We start from the raw sequence: 15,466 nt of genomic DNA on the forward strand, positions 1-15,466 counted from the left end.
TATTTGAAAGCTCATCAGATGCATAACCTTGCAGGCAAGTTTGGCTATGAGCAATTTAATTCTCTACATTTCTAGGTGGTGGTGGTGAGTGTAGTTAAGCAGAGTTGTGGGGGGGTAGGGAATAGGTAGTTCTAGCAAGGACTGGTGTTTTCTGCTCTTTTGTAGCTGGACTTAAAGCTTGATGAACTTTTTTTTTTTTTGGTCAATGTTTGAAAATGAACCATCCCATGGCATTCTAACACCTATCTGAGAGAAACCTAAGTCAGGAATGTTAGCCAGGGCCATGCTATTTTGCAACATTCTTCCAACTTGTTTTTCTGGATTCTTGCTCTCCCCACCCGCATAGCTGATTCAGCTTATAGGCCTCAGGCTAACAGGCTCCCTTCTTCTCCACTGCCAGCCAGGATGAGACAGCAAGTATGTACATCAGTCATGTGGTGTAGGACTTCTCCTCTCCTCTAAAATGGTAAGAGGGACCCTCTGCCATGTGGGCTTTATCATTCCAAAGAGCTCCTGCCATGCTGCCCTGTCCATCAATGGCATTAATAATCTCTTACCAAATAGGGAGAAACTGAAGGTCTGTGCGTCCTTCACAGTGTAGTTTATCAAGGAGATGATCTGGAGCACAGCCAGAGCCAGGAGGTCTCCAGTCACTCTCAGGAAAACAATCATTTGGGGGCCCCAGAGGGCAGAGAAAGAGAGGACGAAACAGGTGGCCAGATTGAGGAATCTGCTCTGGCAGCCATCTGGATCAGAGCCATCCCTCCTCTTTGAGGCGTCTCCACCAAATCAAGGACATTTGGAGGTGATGCTCCAAATGTCTGACTGCAGCCAGCCGCCAGCAGGAGGAGGATGGTGAAAGTGTTGAGCAAGAGCAGGACAGGATCCACCTGCAGGGCCAAGAGGCCAGGCTGCAGGCAACGTGGCCAGGGGGAGCCGCCACAGACAGCAGCGAAGAGTTCCCCGCAAATGACATTTTGTGCAGATTCTGTATCATGCAGCTTGGCTGAATTTGTGAGTTCTAATAGTTTCTAAGTGGAGTCTTTGGGGTTTGCCGTGTAATGCTATGTCCTCAGCAAGCAGTAGTAACAACACATCCTGTCTCCCAATTGGGTGCCAGTCATTACTTTTCCTTGCCTAACTGCTCTGGTTAGTACTTCTGCTGAATAAATGTGGTGGAAGTCGGAATGCTTGTCTAGTTCCAGATCTTAGAAAGCTCCCCCCATTCAATATTAATTAGTGTCAGCTATAGGATTATTGTATGTGGCCTTCAATATGTTGCACTTTCATTCTATACCTGTTTGTTAGGAGAGCTTATTACACTCTCCTCCTCTCCTCTCCTCTCCTCTCCTCTCCTCTCCTCTCCTCTCCCCTCCCCTCCCCTCCCCTCCCCTCCCCTCCTCTCCTTCTCTCTGATCCCCTCCCCCTTCCTTTCTTCTCTTTCTCTTGTTTTTTGAGATAGGGTCTCACTATGTAGCTATGGCTAGTCTGGAGCTCACCTATCCACCAGGCTGGCCTTGAACTTGCAGAGATTCTCCTGTCTCTACCCCCCAAGTGATGGGATTATAGGAAGGCCCCATTATGCGCAGCTCTTTCTCCTCTTTTGTTGAACCATTTGAAGACTGGCGTCAGTATTTGGACCTCCTTCCTTCTCTCGTTCTTCCAACCACCATGCTTGCCTCCTTTTTGTTTCTTGATTGTTTACTTTAGCTTTTGTGTGTAGGTTCCATGAAGTACCCTTAAAACAACTTAAAGTTGCAATACTCTGTTTTAAGATGCTAAAAAACTTAATTTTGATAGGAACCTTTCTACCTACATATTAGCCCATTCCTTCTTCTGATATTGAAAATTTGAAATAACAATTTGAATCTCTTTGTTAAGTGCACCTTCATAAATCTCTGTAGTCATTTGAACAGTTTTGTCTCTGAAATATTCATGTGAAAACTTTGTTAACACATGACTCTATGGTTCTATTCTGTTTTGAATCAGAATGTGTACTTAACTTCTGTGCACCAACACATTACACTCTTTTATTCTGTGCCCTCATCTCTCCATTCGGCAAATTATTTGAGAAACTAGAGTTGTTGTCTTCACATAAATCGCATAAAATGTTGGAACAATTGTTCCATTCAGTTCAGTGTTTGTTTCATTTATGATAAGTTCTGTTCTTTGTTTTATCCAAAAAGTGGAATCACCCCCAGGCAGTGGGCCCCATCTTGTAGTGAGTTTCCTTTACTAATCTTCTTGTTATTTTGTCGTGATCCCTGCCCCCCAACCTGCACCTGAGGACAGAACCCACAGCCTGGCTAGCAAGCAACCTACCGCTGAGCCAAATCCCCGACCCCTACTAATCTTCTTATAGTTGCTGCTCAGACAGTTTTCCATTGTTTTCTTCCTATTGTTTACAGATTATTACTTTCCTATATTCACTCTTCTATATTCAGACTGTTTTCTTTTACCTTGGTTATTTCCACTTTTACATGGTGTGCTAGAAAATTATTAGTATGAGACAAAGACGATACAGCCAGCTTGCACACATCACCTGGGTTTCCTCAGGGAATGACATTTCCAATAAATGAAGAACAATACCCAAGCCACATTAACATTGCATGTTACCACATGTAACAGGCCCAGTCATGGAAAGGCAGAGAGAACTCTTCCATCCTTACAATGACATCCCTACTCCTTTACGTATGACCTTTCTCTGCAATTTGGAAGAGATGAAATCAATGTTTTCTAAGACCTGTGATGTTACGGTAAGAACAATATGGAGGGCTTGGAGAGATGGCCCTGCAGGTAAAGAAGGTACATGCCACCCTTGAACTCATAAAGTGAAGAGGAGAGAACTGACTCCACAAAGTTGTCCTCTGACTCCATACACATGCCACAGCACATGCATGTGCACACAGACACACACATTAATAATAAATTTTAAAATAACCAAGAATACTATCGAAAACATTTTTAAAATATTGTCATGAGAACAATGGAAAAGTCCCCAAAATGGGGTTAACAAAAAAGCCTTCTCCAACTGTACATTAGACAGAGAATTAACATCAACGAGGGATTAACAAGTTCTTTATAAAGAACTTTACAAACAAAACCTCTCAAATTCCCACAAATTATCCAGCCAGTAAGTGAACCAAACACACACACATGAATGCAAATGCAAATGGTCAATATTTGAAAATGGGTCCATCATCCTAAACCAACTGGGAAATGCAAATTAGAACGATTCTGATATTCCATGTCACCCCAGTGACAAGGATGTGGAGAAAGAAAAGCCTTTATTCACTGTTGATGTCAAGCATTGACTGGTACAGCCGCTATGGAAGTCAGAGTTCTGAAAAGATTAAAAATAGAACTATTAGGCTAGGCACACACATTTAATCCCAGCAGCACTCAGGAGGCAGAGGCAGGCGGGATCTGTGTGATTTTTGAGGCCAGCCTGGTCTACAAAGCAAGATCCAGGACAGCCAAGGTTCTGTATAGGGACCCTGTCTAATACCCCCCCCACCAAAAAAAAAGAAGAAAAGAACCAAACATAATGTCGTATATGGATGCAAATGCTGCAGTGAAACCCATTGCTTTGTTTGCTAATTTAAAAAATTAGTTTCAAAGACTTCATGAATAGGGAGGTAGAATAATATACTTAGTATGTTGTTCTGTGAAGTAATGTGAATATTCTGCATGTGATAGTAAATCACAGTTTGCCAGGCTGTAGTGGTTTATGGCTGTCTTCTCAGCACTTCGAAGGCAGGAGGATTAAAAGTTCCAGGCCACCCTCATCTACACTGGGAATGCAAATTTGAGGCCAGCTTTGCCTCAGACAACAACAGCAGCAGCAATAGCAACAACAACAACAACAACAACAACAACAACAACAACCACAACAAGGAAAAGAGCTAATGGATGCTAATTTCATGGATGATTTTATTTTATGTCTGATAAATTTTGTTTATTTCCTTCATAGTTCGAATGAGTCATTATGGTGAGCTTAAGCAAACCCACTCAAAGTAGAAATACTGTACAAACAAGAACACATTAAAAATTTGTAAGAAGCATCAAAGGGTAGAGAAGAAATTTCTTGGGCACCAAAAACAAAGAAATCAGAGCTACTACCGGGAAGCCCGGGCAAGAAATGTGGCCAAAGGGGGAGTTGGGGGGGAAGGGCTGCCTGCAGGAAGCCAAGACATCTGTCCAAAAAGAAAGGGATGATTCACCGCTCCACAGCACCACATAAAAGTGTCTTTTCCTGTCACTACCGCCCTTCTGTGCTGAATGTTAGCTCAGTCCAAGAGATGAGATGTGCTACTACTGCATCTTGCCTTCCCTTCCTATCCTTTTTCTTTCCTCATGTTTAGCTAGTCATGTCTTTCGCCTGTTTTTCCTGTTAACTCTTTAAGACCATAATTACTAAGGCTTTGTTGTTTATATGCAAAGCAAGTTAGGTTTCTTCTGAATTGTTTGTGGTATATTTTATCATAAGTTTTTATTTTAAACTTATATATTTAAATGTATATTTAAGGACTTTAGTATTGGAAAAATTACTGCAGCCAGGCAAAGTGGTGCACGCAGGAGGCAGAGGCCAGTTAGACCTCTGAGCTGGGGCACTTGTATAGTGTGTTCCATTAACTTTTGCATAGAAAAAAAAATCACTCCTATCTATTCTGTTCTCCCCCCTCCCCCACTATCTCTTCTCTGTGTTCTCTCTCTCTCTCTCTCTCTCTCTCTCTCTCTCTCTCTCTCTCTCTCTCTCTCTCTCTCTCTCTCTCCTGTGCACGTGCTTCACCCCAGGCCTGGTTCTTTTGTCTCCCCTCCTCCTATTAAAGCTCTGATACCGGTGGTGGGGGTGGGGGGTGGGGGGGTGAGAGGGGAGTAAAAAAAAAAAAATCGAAAGTAACAGGAGTTTGGAAAAAGTTGATTCCAGCCTTAGTGGGTGATCTTGGGAATGAGTCAAGATTTCAGTAGAGGAAGTAACCTCAGATGTAGTAAAAGTGTCAAAAGTAGAATTAAGAAAGCAGTCTAGCCGGGCGGTGGTGGCGCACGCCTTTAATCCCAGCACTCGGGAGGCAGAGCCAGGCGGATCTCTGTGAGTTCGAGGCCAGCCTGGGCTACCAAGTGAGCTCCAGGAAAGGCGCAAAGCTACGCAGAGAAACCCTGTCTCGAAAAACCAAAACCAAAAAAAAAAAAAAAAAAAAAGAAAGCAGTCTAAGGCGTTGGGGATTTAGCTCAGTGGTAGAGCGCTTGCCTAGCCAGCACAAGGCCCTGGGTTCGATCCTCAGCTCTGGGGGAAAAGAAAGAAAAGAAAGAAAGCAGTCTAAAGATGTTGCTGAATTGCTGCAATTGGAGAGATGGCTCAGCAGGTAAGAGCACCTGCAGCTCTACCAGAAGCCACAGATTTGGTCCCCCCCCTCCCCTCCCCCACCCCCCACCCCGACCACATGGCAGCTCCACTGCCTGTAACTCCGGTGCCAGGGGATCCGACACCTTTTTCCAGGTTCTGCGAGCATATGCTCACACGCATACACACACATGCATGTCACACACACACACACACACACACACACACACACACACACACACACAGAAAAATAAATCTTAAAAAAGATATTACAGAATTGCTGCAATCTTATGAACAAAACTTTAATGGATGAGGAGTTTGCTTTCTTATAAGAAAAAGAACAGGCTACTTGAGATGGCTTTTCTACCTGATGACGATATTGTAAGCATTTTATATCACAAAGAATTTAAACTGTTCCATTCACTTAGTTGATGCATGTTCCATTCACTTAGTGCATGAAAGCACTGACTGCAATTACAGCTCCAACATAGCACGCTACAGAGGAAGTTTGCATGGCAGGAGGAGTCAGCTGGTGTAGCAAACTATATCGCTTTATTTCAACAAACGCTCAGCTACCCCGTCACTGTGGGTCAAAGCAGGCACAGAGTCACAATGACTTTCAGGCAAAGGGTTTACTCAACCCAATGGCACAGTATGTCTGTGGCAGTGGTTTAGGCCACCCAGGGAAAGCAACAGGCATTGTCTTAAGGTCCTGTAGTGAGGGAGAAGTGTGCCACAAGAAAGCCTCAAGTTGGTTGACATTACCAAATTGGGTTAAGGGTCACTGTAAACTTTGTAGTTTGGCCTGGGCCAGGTGCTTGGAAAGTCTTAAGCACATCTCAGGATAAAAAAGCATCTGAAAAAATCTTCAGGGCAGCGAGCCTAGTGAGTGTATGACTTATGAAGTGTGCCAGTGCCCAGCAGCTTCTAGGCCCTGAGTGCCAGGGAAGCTGAGTGTGCCCTTGCCCGCAGCTCTCTTTGTTTAGGGCTTTGCTCCCTGGAAGGCCCATTTCTGAGATGGACACACTCCTTACTTACATGACATAGTATTTTCAGCCTTACTGTCCATGTAAAAGGAACAGAGGGACAATTTTATAGAAAAGGAGGTGGTGGCGGAGGCTAGGTGGCACTGAGATCACTCTGGCCACTTGCTGCTGACATCATTATCAGGTGGCAGTCTTTGAATCAGAGGCTGGTGTCTCAGTTCACACGTCAGGAGGACAGTGCTCACGTGTTGCACAGTGCTTTGGGTAAATCTGGATAGCAGACGGACTAGAGAAGGACCTATGGGTATAAAAATCAAAATGGTTATCAGAGTGCTGACAGCTGGTGTAAGACAGTCACTCAGGGTGACTTCTGAAACCATTTGTCCCAGAATTCGGAAAACCACTTCCAGTTTTTGAAATAAGTCAGCTTTGTTGCTACAGCCTGACCCAGTCGGAATGATTTATAGAAAAGCACCACTGCTTTCCCCCAGAGAGGCAAAGTCCCCTTTTCTGTTCCTAAGTGATTTAGGCCTCTTCTGTTTTGGAGAGTGATTTTTAAAAATATTTTCTTTTTGAAATATTTATTTTATGTGAATGAGTGTTTTGCCTGCATGTACCACATGAGTGTCTGGTGCCTGCAGAGGCCAGAAGAGTGTGTTGGACCCCTTAGAACTCTCAGAAATAGGAGTTACAGGCAGTTGCGGGTGCTAGGAACTGGTGTGGGACCTGAATTCTTACCCCCCCCCCCCCCCCGCCCCAAAGCTGGTATCTAGCAAGGAACCAAACCTAGATTCTCTGGAAGAGCAGCAAGTGCTCTTAACCTCTCAGTTAACCCTCCACTCTCAATCCTAGATTCTTGTTGGACATTGAGAACCTTCATCAAGGATTGATTGTATGTTTTTAATAAGGAATGATACACTTAGACCTCCTAGTCCTGTGCCAACATCTGCCATTACCCTATTATGCTAACAAAAGGGTAAGAATCAGTTATGTGTCTTTTATCCTATATGCAGCCAGGCAAAGGAGGCAGGAAGCTTTGGTGATTGGTAGCAACAGTTAGGCTGGGGGCATGAGTTTATCAGGGTGGAGGTCCAGTCTAGTTGGTGGAGACACAGTCAAGGTGGCACTAAAGAGGAAGCCTTGTTCAAATACACAGAGGGTAAGGCTAAGGGAGAGGAAATGGAGTAATGGAAAGTAGCCTCATTTGGGGGGTGGTTTGGGATCATTCTCCCAGACTGAAAGGGAGCCAGCTAAGGTTGCCCCCATCAAGTGTTGAAGTATGACGTCATGGAGTGCACGTGGAAGCCAGAGGACCCCAACGCTCAGGAGTCAGTTCTGCCCCTGTGCCGCCTTCTCCAGCCGAGCTGACCAGCAAGCTTCTGCCTGATTCTCCTGTCTCTGCCTCCCATCTCACCGTAGGAGTACCAGGATTCCAGATGTGTGCCACTGCCTGCAGTTGTTGGTTCCAGGAACCAAACTCAGGTTATCAGACTTGCAGTGCAGGTGCTTTGACCCACTGATCCATCTATCTCCCTGGCCTGGCCCTACGATCTTGAACTAGGAGCCATGAGCTGTCTGCTCCTCTGCAAACTAGACGAGGCAGACTATAGGAGGCGTCGGCTGGTTGGAGGTCCTGCATCAAACAAACAAGGTGAAGGACAAGACAGACAGAATCCCGAAAGCCTCCATTCTCCTCAGGTGTGCTTGCAGTCTCACACACACCACAGAAAACCACACAAGCTTAAAAAAAAAAAAAGCGTCCAAGACACAGACCCATGAAAATGTATAATCTGTTTTCTCTCCCTCCCTCCTCTTTCTTTCTGCCCCTGTCGCTCGACACAGGGTATCATGTAGCTCAAGGTAGTCTTTTTTTGTTTTTTGGGTTTTTTTTGTTTGTTTGTTTTTTTGAGACAGGGTTTCTCTGTGCAGTTTTGGTACCTGTCCTGGATCTTGCTCTGTAGACCAGGCTGGCCTGGACCTCACAGGGATCTGCCTGGCTCTGCCTCCTGAGTGCTGGGATTAAAGGTGTGCACCACCGACACCCGGCTCCAAGGTAGTCTTAAACTCCATGGGTCAGTGAGTATGACCTTCAACTTCTGATCCTCATGCCTCTACCTCCTGCTATGATTACAGGCAAGTGTCACCAAGCATGGTTTCAGGATTTATTTGAACAGGGATGCAATCATCATACAATTGGGAAGGGTGATCCTTTTGCAAAAGATGCTGAAACAATTGACCACATTAAAACAACAACAACAACAACAACAACAACAACCCAATACCTCACTCATTCTACAAATGTTCATTCTAGTGAATCCTAGATTCCAAGGTACAGAAGAAAAGATAACGTGTGCATTGTTTAGAAATGGCTTTGAAGGAACAATCCTAATGCTAGTTGGTACATCTGGGCTTCCCCGGAGCATCTGCAGCCATGAAACCACTTTACACACAGAGTAAAACACAGAAGTGAGTGAAGATGCCAGGACCAGTTTTCCTATTGTCAGAGAAAAGTTTAAACATCAACTACTACCTCCATCTCAAACTAGAATTAGAGATACTTCTGTGTATTCACGCTTACTTTAATATGTAACACACAGCCGTACAGTGAGATAACTAAACAGACACCAGAATTACTATATACACATATTTTCTTTTCTGGCTCACTGCTTAGACCGTCCAGAAGCAGTGCCGACTCACCAGCTAAAGGACATTCAATACTCACACTTTACCTTCTAAATCCATTTTTCAACCAAAAAGTATCCAAGTGTGAAAGCTATGTGACCCTGGTGAATGGACAAGATGGGCCCCAGGAAAAAGGGAGAAATAAATACTGAGTTCTAAATTAGGAAAGGGAGCAGGGTGCAGGGGTATGGAATAGGGCACTACCATGAGATCCAAGGACATAATTTCTAAGACTAAGACATAATACATCAAGCAGATGAGACATACTCCCTGCCAGTCACAAAGCTAAGGGATGTCATGAAACACTAAAAATTAAAGAATACTACAGGAGTAAAGACAGTTACATGGAACAAGACGTCTGAGGGACAACACAAAAACCACCTCAGGGGGACATGATTATTTAGGAAACCAGGCTAGGACTCCCTGTCAAACGCCCTGTAAAGCTGGGGTATCATTCTGAGAAGAGCAAGGCACTTGCTCTGCCTTCAACTCCAGAGCAGTGGGGCACAGGCTGAGCCCTGAAAGGCACAACCCAGAAAGGCACCCTCAAGAAAACCGATTTGGAACACAATGGGGGGAAAGCAAAAGGCTAAGGATGCTCCCAGTCACAATAGAGAAGTTGGTGGTGAGTAACAAACAGGAAATTCTAAGGAGCTGAAAGCAAGGAGGAGAATAAAGAGCCAGGAGGCTAGGTTCAGCAGAGAAAACTAGTCTGACTAGTCTGACTAATCACTCAATCTGCCCCTTATGAAAGCTCCCTAAAAGCAAGTGACAGACCAAATAAGAAGAGAAAAGACTTGCAAATGGAAGCAGTCATGAGCCTCGCATAATTCAGAAGCTTACATATACCCCATTTTCCATAGAGGAGCAGAAAAGTGGGGGATGTATACAGTGTGGGGGTACTACAGTGATTTTTATGGACCTTCACTGAATTTAGAGAAACAAGGAATGGGCTAGGACTTTCTATTGAGCCTACAGACCAGTGGTTCTCAACCTGTGGGTAGCAAACCAGTTAACAAACCTCTATCTCCAAAAATATTTACAATGCAATTCACAACAGTAGCAAAATTACAGTTATGAAGTTGCAGTGAAAATAATTTTATGGTTGGGGGGTCACCACAAAATGAGGGACTGTGCTGAAGGCCTGCAGCGTTAGGAAGGTTGAGAACCACTGCTTTAGACAGACAACTGCTGGTGAATGGTTTTCTTTGGAATACTGAATGAAGCCTGAGACGAAGGCAATGATGTACAGCAAAGGGCTACTACCTGGGTCTTTCTCCCTGTGATACAAATCAGTTTAATGAAAACCTAAGGAAGAGCCTGGGATGGTAGCACATGCTTTCTTAGTTCAGGGCCAGCCTGGTCTGCAGAGTGAGTTCCAGGGCAGCCAGGGCTACACAGAGAAACCCTGTCTTGAAGGAGCAAAAGAAAACTCAAGAAAGAGGATAGAGGTAATTATTACATTCCTCAGCAGGTCTGGGCTTTATAAGGAGACCTATACTTTTCTAGTATCTTCTGCTCTCGTTTGATATAATGATCATAACAGGGCACCATATTTGGGAGTGGCCATTCTTGGGCTCCTTCATAGGCTTCAAATACTCCCTTGTCAAAAGGACATACATTTATCTGCATCACACTGTGGGAGAATTTTACCAAGAGCCGCAGGAGGGGTGGGGGAGCCAGTTCAATGAGTCAAACACTGGCTATGCAACCATGAAGACCTGAGTTCAGATCCCAAGCACGTCTGTAAAAGCTGGGCATGGTGGCACACTGCAGCACAGTGGCAGACAGGTGGGACTCCACGGGCTTGCTGGCCAGCTGGTCTACCTGAAGTGAGCAGCTCCAGGTCTAACGAGAAACTCAGTGTAGCAGTTACTTTCCTACTGTTGTGACAAAACAATACAGAAGAAGGAAATTATTTGGGCTTATGGTGCCGGAGGGTTAGTCCATGAAGGTGGAGTGGAGGCTGCAGGCATGGCAGCTGGAACAGCAGCTGGATCAAGCGTGACGCAGAGACAGAGAAGTCAAATAGCTCCAGGCCTTAAACCCACAAAGCCTGCCTTGCCAGTGCCATGCTTCCTCCAACCAGGCTGTACCTCTTCAGCCTTTCCAAACCATGCCATCAACTAGGGACCAAGTACTCAAAGGCCTGGGGCATATCTCATTCAAGCCACCACACCCTGTCTCAAAAACATAAGGGAAGGGAGGTTGGAGAGATGGTTCACCAGTAAAGCGCATTGGCTGGTCTTCCAGAGGACCCAGGTTCATTCCCAGCACCCATATGGTGTTTTATAATTGCCTGTAACACCAGTTCCAGGGGATCCAGTTCCCTCTTCTGGCTTCCACTGGGGCACCAAGCATACAGTGGTATGCAGACATGCATGCATGCAAGACACCCATGCACATAAAATAAAATTCATTTCAAAATTTCAAAAGAACAAGTGGAGAGTAATAGAGGAAGACACCCGAAGTCAACCTCTGAACTCCAAATAAGCTAACACGCACACACAATCACAAAATCACGCACACAAGTGCCTGGGATAAAAACAATAGATTCTCTTGTAATTAATACAAACTAGTGGTTAGATATAACAACAAGAGCAGAGATTAAGCTTAAGTTCAATGCTGTTCCCTCCTAAGACTGACATCGAGGATAAAGTGCAAGTAAAAAAAAACCCAAAAAAAACAAAAACCCACATTAGTTGAAGTCCTATCAAGTCACTCAGTGAAGAAAGTAGACCAGACTTTAAAAGGACAGGAAGAAACAGTACTCAAAATCCCTACAGTGAGCAGGGTGTGGGTCATCAAGCCTACAACCCTACACTCTGGAGGCTGAGCAAGAGGACTGCTATGAGTTCAAGGCAGGCCTTGGCTACTAGTGACTTCTAGGCTAGCCTGTACTACAGAGTAAGACCTTGTCTCAGAAACACCCTCCAATAACATAAATCAATGCAGCATATTACCTAAAATCTTTGGGTTTCAGCCAAAACTGCAAGATATCCAAGGAAACAGGATGGAATTTTATCTACGGAACAGGAGCCTCAGTAACAGAAAATGACTGGAGAGAACACAGCTTACCCAGGCAGCCTGGGACTGTTGATGAGGACAGGAGCTAGAAGATGTTCAAACATCTTAGGGCATGAACCTTGAAAGCAACAGCTCTGAGTTTTGTCTTTGCTCAGAAAGTGGGAAATGCCCTGGCTCTGGCTGGAGGCCAGGAATGCAAAAAGGACCACTGTCGTAAGAGAAAGAAAAAATAATTTATGGATGTCAGCAGTTAAAAGAACAGCCATCGCAACACCCCAAACAAAGTATGACCAATTAAGACAAAAGGAAGTGTCTCCTTGGAAAACATAAACTCTCAGAGTTTGGTTAAAAGAAAAAGATCAGCAGAAGCATGTTTTAGCTACTGTAGGAACCAAATCCATACCAGAAAGGCTTCCCCTGTGCACAACGAATCACCAGGCTTTAGTTTCCTTTAAACACCAGCTCTTCAGGTAGGCATGGTGGCTCTTGTTGTAACCTCAGCATCCGGGAGGGAGGCTGAGTCAGGAGGCCTGCTGCAAGCTTAGGGCCCATCCAACATGGCGACTGCCAGGCCACCTTGAGCTACAGAGTCAAACTCCGTCTTTAAAACAGAAACAAACAAACAACAAAAACATCAGCTCACCATGAGAAGCAAAAGTCGCTTCCCAACTATTGCCCTGATTCCAAATTGCCCTGATATCAAACTGCAAGCGAGTAAAGAAAACATAAAAATACAGATCAGTATCTCTTGATACAAAACCTGTACCAAAATATGAAACGAAATCAAACACTGTGTAAAAGGAACTAGAGGTTGGGAGATAGCTTCCTGGGTAAAGCGCTTTCTGGATAGGCATGGGGGTTTGAACTCAGATCCAGAGCAACCATGGCTTTTGTTGTTGTTGTTGTTTTGTTTGTTTTAAGGCAGTACAACAGTGTCTTCCTCCCCCTCCCCCCACAAGCTGAGTAGCAAACCCAGGGCCTTGAGCTTGCTAGACAAGCACTGTATCACTGAGCTAAATTCCCAACCTCTTGTTTCCTGTTTTCCTTTTTTTTTTAATTTTTATTTTTTTAAAGTGTCTATTAATCACATGGTAGCTCACAATTCACTGTAACTCCAGTTCCAGAGAATCTGACACCCTCACAAAGGATACATACAGGCAAAACACCAATGCACATAAAATAAAAATAAATTATATATAGATATGCATACACACAAAAAAACAAAACAAAAAAACCCCTCTCAGCTAAATAGGAATAGAAGATAATGCTACCACAACCAAGGGTATGCACATATAAATCGGCAATGCTTCAAGGCCGACATATTTCTCTAAAGATTGTAATTAAACGCTGGGTGGTGGCGGCACACACCCTTAATCCCAGCACTCAAGAGGCAGAGGCAGATGAATCTCTGAGTTCAAAGACAACCTGGTCGACAGAGAGAGCCAGGACAGCCAGGGCTACACAGAGAAACCATCTCAAACAAACCACAACAATAAAATAGACCTTGGGTACAGGGAGAGTGACGGCATGGAGAGGCCCCAAATTCTTTAAGACTTTTACAAAGCACATGCCCCAGTTACCTGGAACTATCAACTTGACACAGCCTACAGTACAGTCCTCTGAGGGATTGATCAGATCACATTCGCCTAAAGCAAAAGGTAGTCTCAATTCCCTGGGTGGGTGGTGCTGGCTGTAATGCTAGCTAAGCAGGGGCCGGTGGGTGAGCCAGCACACAGCATTCCTCCATAGTTTCTCCTTCAAGCCCCTGCTTGAGTTCCTGCCCTGACTTCCGTCAATGGCGGACTTACGATGCGGAAGTGCAAACGAAATAAACCCTTTCTCCCTCCATGTTGCTCTTGGTCAGGATATTATATGACAACACTAGAAAGGAGACCAGAACATAATGAAGGCAAAAGACACAGTTTAAATAGACCAACATGGGAGAGAGAGACGGCGGCTCAATGGTTAAAAGCACTTTCCGCTCTTGCAGAGGACTAGAGCTCCATTCCCGACATCGTGTCAGGCATTTTGTTCACTTTCTGTAACATCAGCTCCGGGAGCTGATGCCTCTGACCTCTGAAGGCACCTGCATGCACACACACACACAGATATGCAAACATACGCATCATTTTTGCTACTTTTATTTTGCTACTTTTATTCATTTAAAATTTCAATTTATTTGGGCTGGAGAGATGGCTCAGTGGCCAAGAGCATTGGCTCCTCTTCTGAGGATCTGGGTTCAATTCCCAGCACCCACATAGCAGCGCACAACCTTCTGTAACTCCAGTTCCGAGGATCTGGCACCCTCACACAGACATACATACTTTGGCAAAACACCAAAGCATGTGAAATAAAAATCTTTTTCAAAAAGCAAATAAAAATTAATGTATTTATTTAATTTATATATGTATGAATGTTTTTCTTACATGTATGTTTATGCATCATGTACCTGGTACCAAAGGAGGTCAGAAGATGGGTTGGATGCCCTGGAACTGGAGTTATAAGGGATTGTGAGCTGCCGTGCAAAAGTCCGACCATGCTAGAACTTCATATGTCACCAAAAAATGGAGAAATGGATGTGGGCCTGTAATCCTTCTGCTGATGCATACACAGGTTCTTCCTTGTTACTTGCCACAAAAAGAAAATAGCACAAGCATCCTCTTTAGCTATCCATACCCTTATTTATATACTGATGTTTTTCTTTTCTGAAGGATGGATCCTTAAAAGTCAGACTACTGAGTTCCAGATATTGGACCTTGGTATTCCATATACTTGGTCAAGTAATATCTGTATTTTTATTTCCCTAAATATTGCTACATTAATGCTTCCAAATGGTTGTAACAACTCATACTTTATTCAGCAATACCTAAGTAAGATAATGAAATTTCTTTAGACAAAATAAGCATCCAACAACAGAACATAAGTCCTATTATAACAGGTATTCAGATTTTCCAGACCACATATTCAGTATTATATACTCAGGTCCTCATTTAGGGTACATATGAAAGGCATAGAAAAAAAAAAAGCCTAATATACCATATTATATGTATGTTACAAACAAGTTAGTTTTATCAAAGTACTAAGTTTTGATAAGAAAGAGCTGAGGCTCAAGAAGTTAAGCTGTTCTTGGAGGCCTCTGGGAGCTGGAGTAAACACTCCATTTTGGAGACTCGCGGTATCTGTAAAACCCCAATCAGACAAAGGAAAACGAAAGGAAACCTCTACACCGGGTCTTTCCTAGGAATCAGCCTCACCGGCTTCACGGATTCCTCAGTGGAGGTCGGGTGATGCAGGGACTGATCATTTATCATGTACTGTGAAGTAGGGGAGAAATAGGGAATGCAAGCCGGCTACTCCGCCCGCTCGGCAGAACATGTGGTCCGCAGCCCGGGCCACCTCTCTGACGGGAGCGAGGCCCGGCACTCAC

General features: G+C 44.3%; 1 long non-coding RNA gene across 4 annotated transcripts in view; it reads right to left on the minus strand.

The window, feature by feature from the left end:
• LOC107403019 (uncharacterized) overlaps nucleotides 1-15,466 on the minus strand; it is a 96,512-nt gene that overhangs the window by 37,267 nt on the left and 43,779 nt on the right. For 2 of the 4 annotated variants that reach the window (XR_006068004.2, XR_013047969.1), the window contains exons 3-5: nucleotides 12,443-12,640; nucleotides 12,091-12,247; nucleotides 6,383-6,628 (exon numbers count right to left, since the gene is read on the minus strand). This is a non-coding gene — a long non-coding RNA (uncharacterized LOC107403019). Of the gene's footprint in view, nucleotides 1-5,768; nucleotides 6,629-12,090; nucleotides 12,248-12,442; nucleotides 12,641-15,466 lie in introns of those variants that run through there. The other 2 variants (XR_006068005.2, XR_013047968.1) reach the window with 2 other exon arrangements.

This window comes from Peromyscus maniculatus, chromosome X (genome assembly GCF_049852395.1).
Source record: "Peromyscus maniculatus bairdii isolate BWxNUB_F1_BW_parent chromosome X, HU_Pman_BW_mat_3.1, whole genome shotgun sequence".
NCBI classification, from domain to species: domain Eukaryota; kingdom Metazoa; phylum Chordata; class Mammalia; order Rodentia; family Cricetidae; genus Peromyscus; species Peromyscus maniculatus.